The 17439-nt window shown below is 41.1% G+C and overlaps 6 non-coding genes across 6 annotated transcripts; all 6 read left to right on the plus strand.

Annotated features, from left to right (window-relative positions):
• Positions 1-1166: 1166 nt before the first annotated feature.
• On the plus strand, positions 1167-1253 carry TRNASTOP-UCA (transfer RNA opal suppressor (anticodon UCA)). The gene has a single exon. It is a non-coding gene; the product is annotated as a tRNA-Sec (tRNA).
• A 3158-nt stretch (positions 1254-4411) lies between these two features.
• TRNASTOP-UCA (transfer RNA opal suppressor (anticodon UCA)) lies at positions 4412-4498 on the plus strand. Its single transcript has one exon. It is a non-coding gene; the product is annotated as a tRNA-Sec (tRNA).
• Positions 4499-7618: 3120 nt separating this feature from the next.
• On the plus strand, positions 7619-7705 carry TRNASTOP-UCA (transfer RNA opal suppressor (anticodon UCA)). Its single transcript has one exon. It is a non-coding gene; the product is annotated as a tRNA-Sec (tRNA).
• Positions 7706-11166: 3461 nt separating this feature from the next.
• TRNASTOP-UCA (transfer RNA opal suppressor (anticodon UCA)) lies at positions 11167-11253 on the plus strand. Its single transcript has one exon. It is a non-coding gene; the product is annotated as a tRNA-Sec (tRNA).
• A 2728-nt stretch (positions 11254-13981) lies between these two features.
• On the plus strand, positions 13982-14068 carry TRNASTOP-UCA (transfer RNA opal suppressor (anticodon UCA)). The gene has a single exon. It is a non-coding gene; the product is annotated as a tRNA-Sec (tRNA).
• A 2727-nt stretch (positions 14069-16795) lies between these two features.
• On the plus strand, positions 16796-16882 carry TRNASTOP-UCA (transfer RNA opal suppressor (anticodon UCA)). Its single transcript has one exon. It is a non-coding gene; the product is annotated as a tRNA-Sec (tRNA).
• Positions 16883-17439: the final 557 nt, after the last annotated feature.

Below are 17439 nucleotides of genomic sequence, written 5' to 3' on the forward strand. Positions count from 1 at the left end.
CACTGAAAATTTGTCTGCATCCAAATGATATAGTCATGAACGTTGCCTTTGTAAAATTTTTAAAGATAATAACTAATGAACTAGAAAAATAGATGAGGAAACAAATTTGTTTTAATGAAAAATAAATAAACAAATAAATAATTTTTACATTTTAATAATGTTTTTAAGATCTAAGCATCTCTACTTTAAGGACAAAATTGTCTATTTTTTTTGTTTGTTTTGTGTTTTTACTGTATTGTACTATATAAATTGAAAATGATTGTGTATTGGAAATATTGTAAGATTTTAAATAATCAAACAATAAAGAATTTACTTACAATTCATGTTGTGGTGTCTTGGCTTTCCTTTACATGAGTCATGTTGTGTTTTCTTGATCTTCCTTTTACACAATTCATGTTGTGGTGTCTTGGCTTTCGTTTACACACTTCATGTTGTGGTGTCTTGGCTTTCTTTTACACAATTCATGTTGTGGTGCCTTGGGCTTTCCTTTACACAAGTCATATTGTAGTGTTTTGGCTTTCCTTTACACAAGTCATGTTGTGGTGTCTTGGCTTTCCTTTACTCAAGTCATGTTGTGGTGTTTTGGCTTTCCTTTACAGAAGTTATGTTGCGATGTCTTGGCTTTCCTTTACTCAAGTCATGTTGTGGTGTTTTGGCTTTCCTTTACACAAGTCATGTTGTGGTGTCTTGGCTTTCCTTTACTCAAGTCATATTGTGGTGTTTTGGCTTTCCTTTACACAATCATGTTGTGGTGTCTTGATCTTTCCTTTGAAGGAGTCAGAGAGAGTGAGAGAACAGAGTAAGGCTTTAAGAATGTCTGTTTATTCTGTGTTCTGTAAACTCAAATCAGCACGGCCTTTCCTCTTCTTTGGAGTTAACGCTGACATTACCAATGATTTATCTGAACTTTGTCCATATTATGAGAAAGTTACGTTTACCCAGAAAGCCTGTCTCTGTTTTGCATACAATCAAAGGTTCATATTCTGAACTTTTGACTAAAACAGTGCATGAAAATAAAGACAAATCAAAAATAGAGCTGAGCCCAGAACTTCAATAAATAGTGGACATTGATAGCTAAGCGGATTACACATTTTGGCTCACACCCTACCTGTAAAAGAGTATGTATTCTTGTGATATATATACCTGTTTTGCTACACTGTTTCTTTACCCGGATGAACCTCAGTGGTCTGGGGTGCAGGCTTCAAACCTGTAGCTGTCTAGCGACAGAGTGGTTCAATTCCACCTTCTGGACGAGGCAGCTTTTGTGATGGGCTGCCCATTGTCAGGGTAACTAATACATGTTTTTTGTCAATTCTGTTCATGTTCACAACTTGTAGCAGACAATATTTGGTAACTACATTTTCAGCAGCCCTGCCGACACGTGTTTTCTTCTGTGTTTTCAAGGCCACGTCACCATTTAAGATCAAAGAGTAACCGAGAGAATTACTTGTTAAATAGTAGCCAGCGCTCTGAGGGGCGATTCATCTGGGCACCCCAGCAAGTCATGAAAGGAAGGGTATGCATTAAACACAGTGTAGATTGGAGAATCTGACATTAATAATCTGAGAGATTGGGAAGAGATAGTGTCTGATACTAATGAAATGAAGGCAGTGATGTTCATCAATGGAATGAGGGTATCACATTTGACAATATCAAAGTAAATGGTCATCTATCTGCTCCCATAGATGCCCCCGGTACTGAGGAAGGACCACTGAACCCCATCCTCGGTCCACGGAGTAGGCTTTTTGTGGGCACTTTACTTCTTTGTTGCAGCCTTTGCTCACAGATCTTGGAGTCTCACAGTCTTTCTGTGCACCCAATATAAACAAATGAATAAATAAATACATGAATGCATATGTATAATGAAGCATGCAAAATGAGTTTGCCTCTAGGCTATCCCATTTTTGGGGCCAGATAATGGACCCTGAGGCACAACGACATAAAGCGATATCCTCAGGGTTATAGCATTCCATCAAATTTGGAAACTAGGATTAAAAAGTCCTTTTGTACAACAAAAAATGTAACATCCTTACCTCGTCCTCTCATCTGGAGTGATCCAGCAGAGCAAAAAATATGTTGCAGCATACCCTGATTAATAGAGTGTTTTAAATCTTCTGACCCCCTCTGCCCTCCTCCACGGCTGGGGTGCCACCCTTTTCCCCTTTCCCCCCGAGTTCAATCAGAGGTCACAGAGCCCGGCTGTCACTGCATAGAGGCGCTCTGCTCAGCATCCTCAACCTTGTTCCCACATCAGCACGTGGCCTGTTCCTAGTTTGTTGCACCTGCACCCCCCAGTTCACACCACTGCCGAGTGACTGACAGTTTTATCAGAGTAATCCAGGTCACCAAGAATGCAATGTTTAAGTCCCACACTTTTCATTTACAAAGCACTAGTGTTCGCAGGTGTCTTACTACAATTGAAGTGACTCGGAACTACAATTCCCAGAATGTATTAGGTTATTCAAATAAAATACAGGACAAGAGTGTTGCATGTTTGATACCATGAAATCACCAGGTAACTCTTCCTTACATAGCTGACCATTTACATAAAGGTCAGCCTATGGTCTCTGCAAGTAAATCTGCCTAGGGCGAGAAGGCTTCGAGAGGCACAGCCAAGAGGAACGGTTACCAGGAGGAACTACTACAAATCCTCCAAGAAAAGGCAAATACAGCAAACCTAAAACTGATGACTGATGTAGAAACGGGTATGTCAAGAAACGTTTAGATTTATTAATAAATACACCTACACCTCAGCTTCACTTGTCTTTACAATTAGCACATGTCGGGTTTGTGGTGTCTTGGACTTTCCTTTACACAAGTCATGTTGTGGTGTCTTGGGCTTTTCTTTCCACAAGTCGTTTTGAGGTGTCTTGGAATTTCCTTTCCATGACTCATGTTGTGGTGTCTTGGACTTTCCTTTCCATGAGTCACGTTGTGGTGTCTTGGCTTTCCTTTACACAAGTCATGTTGTGGTGTCTTCTACTTTCCTTTACACAAGACATTTTGTGGTTTCTTGGCTTTCCTTTACACGAGTCATGTTGTGGTGCCATGGCTTTCCTTTACACAAGTCATGTTGTGGTGCCTTGGCTTGCCTTTTCATGAGTCACGTTGTGGTGTCTTGGCTTTCCTTTACACTTCTCATGTTGTGGTGTCTTGACTTTCCTTTACACAAGTCATGTTGTGGTGTCTTGGCTTTCCTTTATACAAGTCATGTTGTCTTGTCTTGAAATATCCTTTACACAAGTCATGTTATGGGGTCTTGATCTTTCCTTTACAGCATTCATGTTGTGTTGTCTTGGACTTTCCTTACCACAAGTCATGGTGTGGTGTCTTGGCCTTTCCTTCCCACGAGTCATGTTTTGTTGTTTCGGACTTTTCATTTACACGAGCCATGTTGTGGTGTCTTCAGCTTTCCATGAGTTATGTTGTGGTATCTTGGACTTTCCATTTACACAATTCATGTTGTGGTGTCTTGGCTTTCCTTTAAATGAGTCATGTTGTGTTTTCTTGATCTTCCTTTTACACAATTCATGTTGTGGTGTCTTGGCTTTCGTTTACACAATTCATGTTGTGGTGTCTTGGCTTTCTTTTACACAATTCATGTTGTGGTGCCTTGGGCTTTCCTTTACACAAGTCATGTTGCGATGTCTTGGCTTTCCTTTACTCAAGTCATGTTGTGGTGTTTTGGCTTTCCTTTACACAAGTCATGTAGTGGTGTCTTGGCTTTGCTTTACTCAAGTCATATTGTAGTGTTTTGGCTTTCCTTTACACAAGTCATGTTGTGGTGTCTTGGCTTTCTTTTACTCAAGTCATGTTGTGGTGTTTTGGCTTTCCTTTACAGAAGTCATGTTGCGATGTCTTGGCTTTCCTTTACTCAAGTCATGTTGTGGTGTTTTGGCTTTCCTTTACACAAGTCATGTTGTGGTGTCTTGGCTTTCCTTTACTCAAGTCATATTGTGGTGTTTTGGCTTTCCTTTACACAATCATGTTGTGGTGTCTTGATCTTTCCGTTCAAGGAGTCAGAGAGAGTGAGAGAACAGAGTAAGGCTTTAAGAATGTCTGTTTATTCTTTGTTCTGTAAACTCAAATCAGCACGGCCTTTCCTCTTCTATTGTAGTTAACGCTGACATTACCAATGATTTATCTGAACTTTGTCCATATTATAAGAAAGTTACGTTTAACCAGAAAGCCTGTCTCTGTTTTGCATACAATCAAAGGTTCATATTCTGAACTTTTGACTAAAACAGTGCATGAAAATAAAGACAAATCAAAAATAGAGCTGAGCCCAGAACTTCAATAAATAGTGGACATTGATAGCTAAGCGGATTACACATTTTGGCTCACACCCTACCTGTAAAAGAGTATGTATTCTTGTGAAATATATATACCTGTTTTGCTACACTGTTTTTTTGCCCGGATGAACCTCAGTGGTCTGGGGTGCAGGCTTCAAACCTGTAGCTGTCTAGCGACAGATTGGTTCAATTCCACCTTCTGGGCGAGGCAGCTTTTGTGATGGGCTGCCCATTGTCAGGGTAACTAATACATGTTTTTTTGTCAATTCTGTTCATGTTCACAACTTGTAGCAGACAATATTTGGTAACTACATTTACAGTAGCCCTGCCGACACGTGTTTTCTTCTGTGTTTTCAAGGCCACGTCACCATTTAAGATCAAAGAGTAACCGAGAGAATTACTTGTTAAATAGTAGCCAGCGCTCTGAGGAGCGATATATCTAGGCACCCCAGCAAGTCATGAAAGGAAGGGTATGCATTAAACACAGTGTAGATTGGAGAATCTGACATTATTAATCTGAGAGATTGGGAAGAGATAGTGTCCGATACTAATGAAATGAAGGCAGTGATGTTCATCAATGGAATGAGGGTATCACATTTGACAATATCAAAGTAAATAGTCATCCATCGGCTCCCGTAGATGCCCCCCGGACTGAGGAAGGACCACTGAACCCCATCCTCGGTCCACGGAGTAGGCTTTTTGTGGGCACTTTACTTCTTTGTTGCAGACTTTGCTCACAGATCTTGGAGTCTCACAGTCTTTCTGTGCACCCAATATAAACAAATGAATAAATAAATACATGAATGCATATGTATAATGAAGCATGCAAAATGAGTTTGCCTCTAGGCTATCCATTTTTGGGGCCAGATAATGGACCCTGAGGCACAACGACATAAAGCGATATCCTCAGGGTTATATCATTCCATCACATTTGGAAACTAGGATTAAAAAGTCCTTTTGTACAACAAAAAATTTAACATCCTTACCTCGTCCTCTCATCTGGAGTGATCCAGCAGAGCAAAAAAAATTTTGCAGCATAACCTGATTAATAGAGTGTTTTAAATCTTCTGACCCCCTCTGCCCTCCTCCACGGCTGGGGTGCCACCCTTTTCCCCTTTCCCCCCGAGTTCAATCAGAGGTCACAGAGCCCGGCTGTCACTGCATAGAGGCGCTCTGCTCAGCATCCTCAACCTTGTTCCCACATCAGCACGTGGCCTGTTCCTAGTCCGTTGCACCTGCACCCCCCAGTTCACACCACTGCCGAGTGACTGACAGTTTTATCAGAGTAATCCAGGTCACCAAGAATGCAATGTTTAAGTCCCACACTTTCCATTTACAAAGCACTAGTGTTCGCAGGTGTCTTACTACAATTGAAGTGACTCGGAACTACAATTCCCAGAATGTTTTAGGTTATTCAAATAAAATACAGGACAAGAGTGTTGCATGTTTGATACCATGAAATCACCAGGTAACTCTTCCTTACATAGCTGACCATTTACATAAAGGTCAGCCTATGGTCTCTGCAAGTAATTCTGCCTAGGGCGAGAAGGCTTCGAGAGGCACAGCCAAGAGGAACGGTTACCAGGAGGAACTACTACAAATCCTCCAAGAAAAGGCAAATACAGCAAACCTAAAACTGATGACTGATGTAGAAACGGGTATGTCAAGAAACGTTTAGATTTATTAATAAATACACCTACACCTCAGCTTCACTTGTCTTTACAATTAGCACATGTCGGGGTTGTGGTGTCTTGGACATTCCTTTACACAAGTCATGTTGTGGTGTCTTGGGCTTTTCTTTCCACAAGTCGTTTTGAGGTGTCTTGGAATTTCCTTTCCATGAGTCATGTTGTGGTGTCTTGGACTTTCCTTTCCATGAGTCACGTTGTGGTGTCTTGGCTTTCCTTTACACAAGTCATGTTGTGGTGTCTTCTACTTTCCTTTACACAAGACATTTTGTGGTTTCTTGGCTTTCCTTTACACGAGTCATGTTGTGGTGCCATGGCTTTCCTTTACACAAGTCATGTTGTGGTGCCTTGGCTTGCCTTTTCATGAGTCACGTTTTGGTGTCTTGGCTTTCCTTTACACTACTCATGTTGTGGTGTCTTGACTTTCCTTTACACAAGTCATGTTGTGGTGTCTTGGCTTTCCTTTATACAAGTCATGTTGTCTTGTCTTGAAATATCCTTTACACAAGTCATGTTATGGGGTCTTGATCTTTCCTTTACAGCATTCATGTTGTGGTGTCTTGGCCTTTCCTTCCCACGAGTCATGTTTTGTTGTTTCGGACTTTTCATTTACACGAGCCATGTTGTGGTGTCTTCAGCTTTCCATGAGTTATGTTGTGGTATCTTGGACTTTCCATTTACACAATTCATGTTGTGGTGTCTTGGCTTTCCTTTACATGAGTCATGTTGTGTTGTCTTGATCTTCCTTTTACACAATTCATGTTGTGGTGTCTTGGCTTTCGTTTACACAATTCATGTTGTGGTGTCTTGGCTTTCTTTTACACAATTCATGTTGTGGTGCCTTGGGCTTTCTTTTACACAAGTCATATTGCGATGTCTTGGCTTTCCTTTACTCAAGTCATGTTGTGGTGTTTTGGCTTTCCTTTACACAAGTCATGTAGTGGTGTCTTGGCTTTGCTTTACTCAAGTCATATTGTAGTGTTTTGGCTTTCCTTTACACAAGTCATGTTGTGGTGTCTTGGCTTTCCTTTACTCAAGTCATGTTGTGGTGTTTTGGCTTTCCTTTACAGAAGTCATGTTGCGATGTCTTGACTTTCCTTTACTCAAGTCATGTTGTGGTGTTTTGGCTTTCCTTTACACAAGTCATGTTGTGGTGTCTTGGCTTTCCTTTACTCAAGTCATTTTGTGGTGTTTTGGCTTTCCTTTACACAATCATGTTGTGGTGTCTTGATCTTTCCGTTCAAGGAGTCAGAGAGAGTGAGAGAACAGAGTAAGGCTTTAAGAATGTCTGTTTATTCTGTATTCTGTAAATTCAAATCAGCACGGCCTTTCCTCTTCTATTGTAGTTAACGCTGACATTACCAATGATTTATCTGAACTTTGTCCATATTATAAGAAAGTTACGTTTACCCAGAAAGCCTGTCTCTGTTTTGCATACAATCAAAGGTTCATATTCTGAACTTTTGACTAAAACAGTGCATGAAAATAAAGACAAATCAAAAATAGAGCTAAGCCCAGAACTTCAATAAATAGTGGACATTGATAGCTAGGCGGATTACACATTTTGGCTCACACCATACCTGTAAAAGAGTATGTATTCTTGTGATATATATACTTGTTTTGCTAGACTGTTTCTTTGCCCGGATGAACCTCAGTGGTCTGGGGTGCAGGCTTCAAACCTGTAGCTGTCTAGCGACAGATTGGTTCAATTCCACCTTCTGGGCAAGGCAGCTTTTGTGATGGGCTGCCCATTGTCAGGGTAACTAGTACATGTTTTTTTGTCAATTCTGTTCATGTTCACAACTTGTAGCAGACAATATTTGGTAACTACATTTACAGCAGCCCTGCCGACACGTGTTTTCTTCTGTGTTTTCAAGGCCACGTCACCATTTAAGATCAAAGAGTAACCGAGAGAATTACTTGTTAAATAGTAGCCAGCGCTCTGAGGGGCGATTCATCTGGGCACCCCAGCAAGTCATGAAAGGAAGGGTATGCATTAAACACAGTGTAGATTGGAGAATCTGACATTAATAATCTGAGAGATTGGGAAGAGATAGTGTCCGATACTAATGAAATGAAGGCAGTGATGTTCATCAATGGAATGAGGGTATCACGTTTGACAATATCAAAGTAAATAGTCATCTATCTGCTCCCGTAGATGCCCCCGGTACTGAGGAAGGACCACTGAACCCCATCCTCGGTCCACGGAGTAGGCTTTTTGTGGGCACTTTACTTCTTTGTTGCAGACTTTGCTCACAGATCTTGGAGTCTCACAGTCTTTCTGTGCACCCAATATAAACAAATGAATAAATAAATACATGAATGCATATGTATAATGAAGCATACAAAATGAGTTTGCCTCTAGGCTATCCATTTTTGGGGCCAGATAATGGACCCTGAGGCACAACGACATGAAACGATATCCTCAGGGTTATACCATTCCATCACATTTGGAAACTAGGATTAAAAAGTCCTTTTGTACAACAAAAAATCTAACATCCTTACCTCGTCCTCTCATCTGGAGTGATCCAGCAGAGCAAAAAATATGTTGCAGCATAACCTGATTAATAGAGTGTTTTAAATCTTCTGACCGCCTCTGCCCTCCTCCACTGCTGGGGTGCCACCCGTTTCCCCTTTCCCCCCGAGTTCAATCAGAGGTCACAGAGCCCGGCTGTCACTGCATAGAGGCGCTCTGCTCAGCATCCTCAACCTTGTTCCCACATCAGCACGTGGCCTGTTCCTAGTCTGTTGCACCTGCACCCCCCAGTTCACACCACTGCCGAGTGACTGACAGTTTAATCAGAGTAATCCAGGTCACCAAGAATGCAATGTTTAAGTCCCACACTTTTCATTTACAAAGCACTAGTGATCACAGGTGTCTTACTACAATTGAAGTGACTCGGAACTACAATTCCCAGAATGTATTAGGTTATTCAAATAAATTACAGGACAAGAGTGTTGCATGTTTGATACCATGAAATCACCAGGTAACTCTTCCTTACATAGCTGACCATTTACATAAAGGTCAGCCTATGGTCTCTGCAAGTAATTCTGCCTAGGGCGAGAAGGCTTCGAGAGGCACAGCCAAGAGGAACGGTTACCAGGAGGAACTACTACAAATCCTCCAAGAAAAGGCAAATACAGCAAACCTAAAACTGATGACTGATGTAGAGACGGGTATGTCAAGAAACGTTTAGATTTATTAATAAATACACCTACACCTCAGCTTCACTTGTCTTTACAATTAGCACATGTCGGGGTTGTGGTGTCTTGGACTTTCCTTTACACAAGTCATGTTGTGGTGTCTTGGGCTTTTCTTTCCACAAGTCATTTTGAGGTGTCTTGGAATTTCCTTTCCATGAGTCATGTTGTGGTGTCTTGGACTTTCCTTTCCATGAGTCATGTTGTGGTGTCTTGGCTTTCCTTTACACAAGTCATGTTGTGGTGTCTTCTACTTTCCTTAATACAAGACATTTTGTGGTTTCTTGGCTTTCCTTTACACGAGTCATGTTGTGGTGCCATGGCTTTCCTCTACACAAGTCATGTTGTGGTGCCTTGGCTTGCCTTTTCATGAGTCACGTTGTGGTGTCTTGGCTTTCCTTTACACTAGTCATGTTGTGGTGTCTTGGCTTTCCTTTACTCAAGTCATATTGTAGTGTTTTGGCTTTCCTTTACACAAGTCATGTTGTGGTGTCTTGGCTTTCCTTTACTCAAGTCATGTTGTGGTGTTTTGGCTTTCCTTTACACAAGTCATGTTGCGATGTCTTGGCTTTCCTTTACTCAAGTCATGTTGTGGTGTTTTGGCTTTCCTTTACACAAGTCATGTTGTGGTGTCCTGGCTTTCCTTTACTCAAGTCATATTGTGGTGTTTTGGCTTTCCTTTACACAATCATGTTGTGGTGTCTTGCTCTTTCCGGTACACAGACATAATATTGACTCCAAAATATCGTTTGGACATAATATCGACTCCAAAATATCGTTTGGAGAAAATATCGACTGGACAGAATATCGACAGCCAAAATATCGTTTTTAAGGTAAGTGAAGTAATATCGTTTTTAAGGTAAGTGAAGTAATATCGTTTTTATTTTTAGGGTTCAGGGTCAGTTTTGGGTTTTTGGGTAAAGGGGTATATTTTTGGGTTCAGGGTCAGTTTTGGGTTTTTGGGTAAAGGGGTATTTTTATGGTTCAGGGTCAGTTTTGGGTTTTTGGGTAAAGGGGTATTTTTAGGGTTGAGGGTCAGTTTTCAGTTTTTGTGTAAGGGGGTATTTTTAGGGTTCAGGGTCAGTTTTCAGTTTTTGGGTAAAGGGGTAGTTTTAGGGTTCAGGGTCAGTTTTCAGTTTTTGGGTAAAGGGGTATTTTTAGGGTTCAGGGTCAGTTTTCAGTTTTTGGGTAAAGGGGTATTTTTAGGGTTCAGGGTCAGTTTTCAGTTTTTGGGTATTATTTTATTATATTTTATTACTATATATATATGTTTAATATATATGAAATAAAAAAATATTTATTTAACTTTCATTAATTATTTAATTATTATAAGTTAATTTAAGTAATTTTAAGTATATTTTAGTAATTAATTATTAATATTATTTTAATTTAACACTGTTTTTAGTAAATACGATATTTTTTACAACTATATTTTTGTAAACGATATTTTGTACTCGATATTTTTGTACTTACCTGTTTGTACATACAAACTCGATATTTTTGCTGTAGATATTTTTTCCTCGATATTTTGGGTAGTCGATATTTTGGTAGTCGATATTCTTTCAGTGATCCGCTCTTTCCATTCAAGATGTCAGAGAGAGTGAGAGAACAGAGTAAGGCTTTAAGAATGTCTGTTTATTCTGTGTTCTGTAAACTCAAATCAGCACGGCCTTTCCTCTTCTATTGTGGTTAACGCTGACATTACCAATGATTTATCTGAACTTTGTCCACATTATAAGAAAGTCTCGTTTACCCAGAAAGCCTGTCTCTGTTTTGCATACAATCAAAGGTTCATATTCTGAACTTTTGACTAAAACATTGCATGAAAATAAAGACAAATCAAAAATAGAGCTGAACCCAGAACTTCAATAAATAGTGGACATTGATAGCTAGGCGGATTACACATTTTGGCTCACACCCTACCTGTAAAAGAGTATGTATTCTTGTGATATATATATATACCTGTTTTGCTACACTGTTTCTTTGCCCGGATGAACCTCAGTGGTCTGGGGTGCAGGCTTCAAACCTGTAGCTGTCTAGCGACAGAGTGGTTCAATTCCACCTTCTGGGCGAGGCAGCTTTTGTGATGGGCTGCCCATTGTCAGGGTAAATAATACAGGTTTTTTTGTCAATTCTGTTCATGTTCACAACTTGTAGCAGACAATATTTGGTAACTACATTTTCAGCAGCCCTGCCGACACGTGTTTTCTTTTGTGTTTTCAAGGCCACGTCACCATTTAACCCCTTCCACGCTAATGGCAAAGCCAGCTCGTCATGGGCGTTACCTGCGCTGCGCTCATGACGAGCTGGCTTTGTCATGAATAATGGGATTTATGAACATTCAGCGCACAGCGGGAAAACCCGCTAGCACTGTAGTGGTTAAGATCAAAGAGTAACCGAGAGAATTACTTGTTAAATAGTAGCCAGCGCTCTGAGGGGCGATTCATCTGGGCACCCCAGCAAGTCATGAAAGGAAGGGTATGCATTAAACACAGTGTAGATTGGAGAATCTGACATTAATAATCGGAGAGATTGGAAAGAGATAGTGTCCGATACTAATGAAATGAAGGCAGTGATGTTCATCAATGGAATGAGGGTATCACATTTGAAAATATCAAAGTAAATGGTCATCTATCTGCTCCCGTAGATGCCCCCGGTACTGAGGAAGGAGCACTGAACCCCATCCTCGGTCCACGGAGTAGGCTTTTTGTGGGCACTTTACTTCTTTGTTGCAGACTTTGCTCACAGATCTTGGAGTCTCACAGTCTTTCTGTGCACCCAAATTAAACAAATGAATAAATAAATACATGAATGCATATGTATAATGAAGCATGCAAAATGAGTTTGCCTCTAGGCTATCCCATTTTTGGGCCCAGATAATGGACCCTGAGGCACAACGACATAAAGCGATATCCTCAGGGTTATACCATTCTATCACATTTGGAAACTAGGATTAAAAAGTCCTTTTGTACAACAAAAAATCTAACATCCTCACCTCGTCTGGAGTGATCCAGCAGAGCAAAAAATATGTTGCAGCATAACCTGATTAATAGAGTGTTTTAAATCTTCTGACCGCCTCTGCCCTCCTCCACTGCTGGGGTGCCACCCTTTTCCCCTTTCCCCCCGAGTTCAATCAGAGGTCACAGAGCTCGGCTGTCACTGTATAGAGGCGCTCTGCTCAGCATCCTCAACCTTGTTCCCACATCAGCACGTGGCCTGTTCCTAGTCCGTTGCACCTGCACCCCCCAGTTCACACCACTGCCGAGTGACTGACAGTTTTATCAGAGTAATCCAGGTCACCAAGAATGCAATGTTTAAGTCCCACACTTTTCATTTACAAAGCACTAGTGTTCGCAGGTGTCTTACTACAATTGAAGTGACTCGGAACTACAATTCCCAGAATGTATTAGGTTATTCAAATAAAATACAGGACAAGAGTGTTGCATGTTTGATACCATGAAATCACCAGGTAACTCTTCCTTACATAGCTGACCATTTAAATAAAGGTCAGCCTATGGTCTCTGCAAGTAATTCTGCCTAGGGCGAGAAGGCTTCGAGAGGCACAGCCAAGAGGAACGGTTACCAGGAGGAACTACTACAAATCCTCCAAGAAAAGGCAAATACAGCAAACCTAAAACTGATGACTGATGTAGAAACGGGTATGTCAAGAAATGTTTAGATTTATTAATAAATACACCTACACCTCAGCTTCACTTGTCTTTACAATTAGCACATGTCGGGGTTGTGGTGTCTTGGACTTTCCATTACACAAGTCATGTTGTGGTGTCTTGGGCTTTTCTTTCCACAAGTCGTTTTTAGGTGTCTTGGAATTTCCTTTCCATGAGTCATATTGTGGTGTCTTGGACTTTCCTTTCCATGAGTCATGTTGTGGTGTCTTGGCTTTCCTTTACACAAGTCATGTTGTGGTGTCTTCTACTTTCCTTAATACAAGATATTTTGTGGTTTCTTGGCTTTCCTTTACACGAGTCATGTTGTGGTGCCATGGCTTTCCTTTACACAAGTCATGTTGTGGTGCCTTGGCTTGCCTTTTCATGAGTCATGTTGTGGTGTCTTGGCTTTTCTTTACACTAGTCATGTTGTGGTGTCTTGGCTTTCCTTTACTCAAGTCATATTGTAGTGTTTTGGCTTTCCTTTACACAAGTCATGTTGTGGTGTCTTGGCTTTCCTTTACTCAAGTCATGTTGTGGTGTTTTGGCTTTCCTTTACACAAGTCATGTTGCGATGTCTTGGCTTTCCTTTACTCAAGTCATGTTGTGGTGTTTTGGCTTTCCTTTACACAAGTCATGTTGTGGTGTCCTGGCTTTCCTTTACTCAAGTCATATTGTGGTGTTTTGGCTTTCCTTTACACAATCATGTTGTGGTGTCTTGCTCTTTCCATTCAAGATGTCAGAGAGAGTGAGAGAACAGAGTAAGGCTTAAGAATGTCTGTTTATTCTGTGTTCTGTAAACTCAAATCAGCACGGCCTTTCCTCTTCTATTGTGGTTAACGCTGACATTACCAATGATTTATCTGAACTTTGTCCACATTATAAGAAAGTCTCGTTTACCCAGAAAGCCTGTCTCTGTTTTGCATACAATCAAAGGTTCATATTCTGAACTTTTGACTAAAACATTGCATGAAAATAAAGACAAATCAAAAATAGAGCTGAACCCAGAACTTCAATAAATAGTGGACATTGATAGCTAGGCGGATTACACATTTTGGCTCACACCCTACCTGTAAAAGAGTATGTATTCTTGTGATATATATATATACCTGTTTTGCTACACTGTTTCTTTGCCCGGATGAACCTTAGTGGTCTGGGGTGCAGGCTTCAAACCTGTAGCTGTCTAGCGACAGAGTGGTTCAATTCCACCTTCTGGGCGAGGCAGCTTTTGTGATGGGCTGCCCATTGTCAGGGTAAATAATACAGGTTTTTTTGTCAATTCTGTTCATGTTCACAACTTGTAGCAGACAATATTTGGTAACTACATTTTCAGCAGCCCTGCCGACACGTGTTTTCTTTTGTGTTTTCAAGGCCACGTCACCATTTAACCCCTTCCACGCTAATGGCAAAGCCAGCTCGTCATGGGCGTTACCTGCGCTGGACTCATGACGAGCTGGCTTTGTCATGAATAATGGGATTTATGAACATTCAGCGCACAGCGGGAAAACCCGCTAGCACTGTAGTGGTTAAGATCAAAGAGTAACCGAGAGAATTACTTGTTAAATAGTAGCCAGCGCTCTGAGGGGCGATTCATCTGGGCACCCCAGCTAGTCATGAAAGGAAGGGTATGCATTAAACACAGTGTAGATTGGAGAATCTGACATTAATAATCGGAGAGATTGGAAAGAGATAGTGTCCGATACTAATGAAATGAAGGCAGTGATGTTCATCAATGGAATGAGGGTATCACATTTGAAAATATCAAAGTAAATGGTCATCTATCTGCTCCCGTAGATGCCCCCGGTACTGAGGAAGGAGCACTGAACCCCATCCTCGGTCCACGGAGTAGGCTTTTTGTGAGCACTTTACTTCTTTGTTGCAGACTTTGCTCACAGATCTTGGAGTCTCACAGTCTTTCAGTGCACCCAAATTAAACAAATGAATAAATAAATACATGAATGCATATGTATAATGAAGCATGCAAAATGAGTTTGCCTCTAGGCTATCCCATTTTTGGGCCCAGATAATGGACCCTGAGGCACAACGACATAAAGCGATATCCTCAGGGTTATACCATTCTATCACATTTGGAAACTAGAATTAAAAAGTCCTTTTGTACAACAAAAAATCTAACATCCTCACCTCGTCTGGAGTGATCCAGCAGAGCAAAAAATATGTTGCAGCATAACCTGATTAATAGAGTGTTTTAAATCTTCTGACCACCTCTGCCCTCCTCCACCGCTGGGGTGCCACCCTTTTCCCCTTTCCCCCCGAGTTCAATCAGAGGTCACAGAGCTCGGCGTCACTGTATAGAGGCGCTCTGCTCAGCATCCTCAACCTTGTTCCCACATCAGCATGTGGCCTGTTCCTAGTCCGTTGCACCTGCACCCCCCAGTTCACACCACTGCCGAGTGACTGACAGTTTTATCAGAGTAATCCAGGTCACCAAGAATGCAATGTTTAAGTCCCACACTTTTCATTTACAAAGCACTAGTGTTCGCAGGTGTCTTACTACAATTGAAGTGACTCGGAACTACAATTCCCAGAATGTATTAGGTTATTCAAATAAAATACAGGACAAGAGTGTTGCATGTTTGATACCATGAAATCACCAGGTAACTCTTCCTTACATAGCTGACCATTTACATAAAGGTCAGCCTATGGTCTCTGCAAGTAATTCTGCCTAGGGCGAGAAGGCTTCGAGAGGCACAGCCAAGAGGAACGGTTACCAGGAGGAACTACTACAAATCCTCCAAGAAAAGGCAAATACAGCAAACCTAAAACTGATGACTGATGTAGAAACGGGTATGTCAAGAAATGTTTAGATTTATTAATAAATACACCTACACCTCAGCTTCACTTGTCTTTACAATTAGCACATGTCGGGGTTGTGGTGTCTTGGACTTTCCATTACACAAGTCATGTTGTGGTGTCTTGGGCTTTTCTTTCCACAAGTCGTTTTTAGGTGTCTTGGAATTTCCTTTCCATGAGTCATGTTGTGGTGTCTTGGACTTTCCTTTCCATGAGTCATGTTGTGGTGTCTTGGCTTTCCTTTACACAAGTCATGTTGTGGTGTCTTCTACTTTCCTTAATACAAGATATTTTGTGGTTTCTTGGCTTTCCTTTACACGAGTCATGTTGTGGTGCCATGGCTTTCCTTTACACAAGTCATGTTGTGGTGCCTTGGCTTGCCTTTTCATGAGTCACGTTGTGGTGTCTTGGCTTTCCTTTACACTAGTCATGTTGTGGTGTCTTGGCTTTCCTTTACTCAAGTCATATTGTAGTGTTTTGGCTTTCCTTTACACAAGTCATGTTGTGGTGTCTTGGCTTTCCTTTACTCAAGTCATGTTGTGGTGTTTTAGCTTTCCTTTACACAAGTCATGTTGCGATGTCTTGGCTTTCCTTTACTCAAGTCATGTTGTGGTGTTTTGGCTTTCCTTTACACAAGTCTTGTTGTGGTGTCCTGGCTTTCCTTTACTCAAGTCATATTGTGGTGTTTTGGCTTTCCTTTACACAATCATGTTGTGGTGTCTTGCTCTTTCCATTCAAGATGTCAGAGAGAGTGAGAGAACAGAGTAAGGCTTAAGAATGTCTGTTTATTCTGTGTTCTGTAAACTCAAATCAGCACGGCCTTTCCTCTTCTATTGTGGTTAACGCTGACATTACCAATGATTTATCTGAACTTCGTCCACATTATAAGAAAGTCTCGTTTACCCAGAAAGCCTGTCTCTGTTTTGAATACAATCAAAGGTTCATATTCTGAACTTTTGACTAAAACAGTGCATGAAAATAAAGACAAATCAAAAATAGAGCTGAACCCAGAACTTCAATAAATAGTGAACATTGATAGCTAGGCGGATTACACATTTTGGCTCACACCCTACCTGTAAAAGAGTATGTATTCTTGTGAAATATATATATACCTGTTTTGCTACACTGTTTCTTTGCCCAGATGAACCTCAGTGGTCTGGGGTGCAGGCTTCAAACCTGTAGCTGTCTAGCGACAGCGTGGTTCAATTCCACCTTCTGGGCGAGGCAGCTTTTGTGATGGGCTGTCCATTGTCAGGGTAAATAATACATGTTTTTTTGTCAATTCTGTTCATGTTCACAACTTGTAGCAGACAATATTTGGTAACTACATTTTCAGCAGCCCTGCCGACACGTGTTTTCTTTTGTGTTTTCAAGGCCACGTCACCATTTGACCCCTTCCACGCTAATGACAAAGCCAGCTCGTCATGGGCGTTACCTGCGCTGCGCTCATGACGAGCTGGTTTGTCATGAATAATGGGATTTATGAACATTCAGCGCACAGCGGGAAAACCCGCTAGCACTGTAGTGGTTAAGTTCAAAGAGTAACCGAGAGAATTACTTGTTAAATAGTAGCCAGCGCTCTGAGGGGCGATTCATCTGGGCACCCCAGCAAGTCATGAAAGGAAGGGTATGCATTAAACACAGTGTAGATTGGAGAATCTGACATTAATAATCTGAGAGATTGGGAAGAGATAGTGTCCGATACTAATGAAATGAAGGCAGTGATGTTCATCAATGGAATGAGGGTATCACATTTGAAAATATCAAAGTAAATGGTCA

This window comes from Lissotriton helveticus, chromosome 5_1 (assembly GCF_964261635.1).
Source record: "Lissotriton helveticus chromosome 5_1, aLisHel1.1, whole genome shotgun sequence".
Lineage (NCBI taxonomy): Eukaryota > Metazoa > Chordata > Amphibia > Caudata > Salamandridae > Lissotriton > Lissotriton helveticus.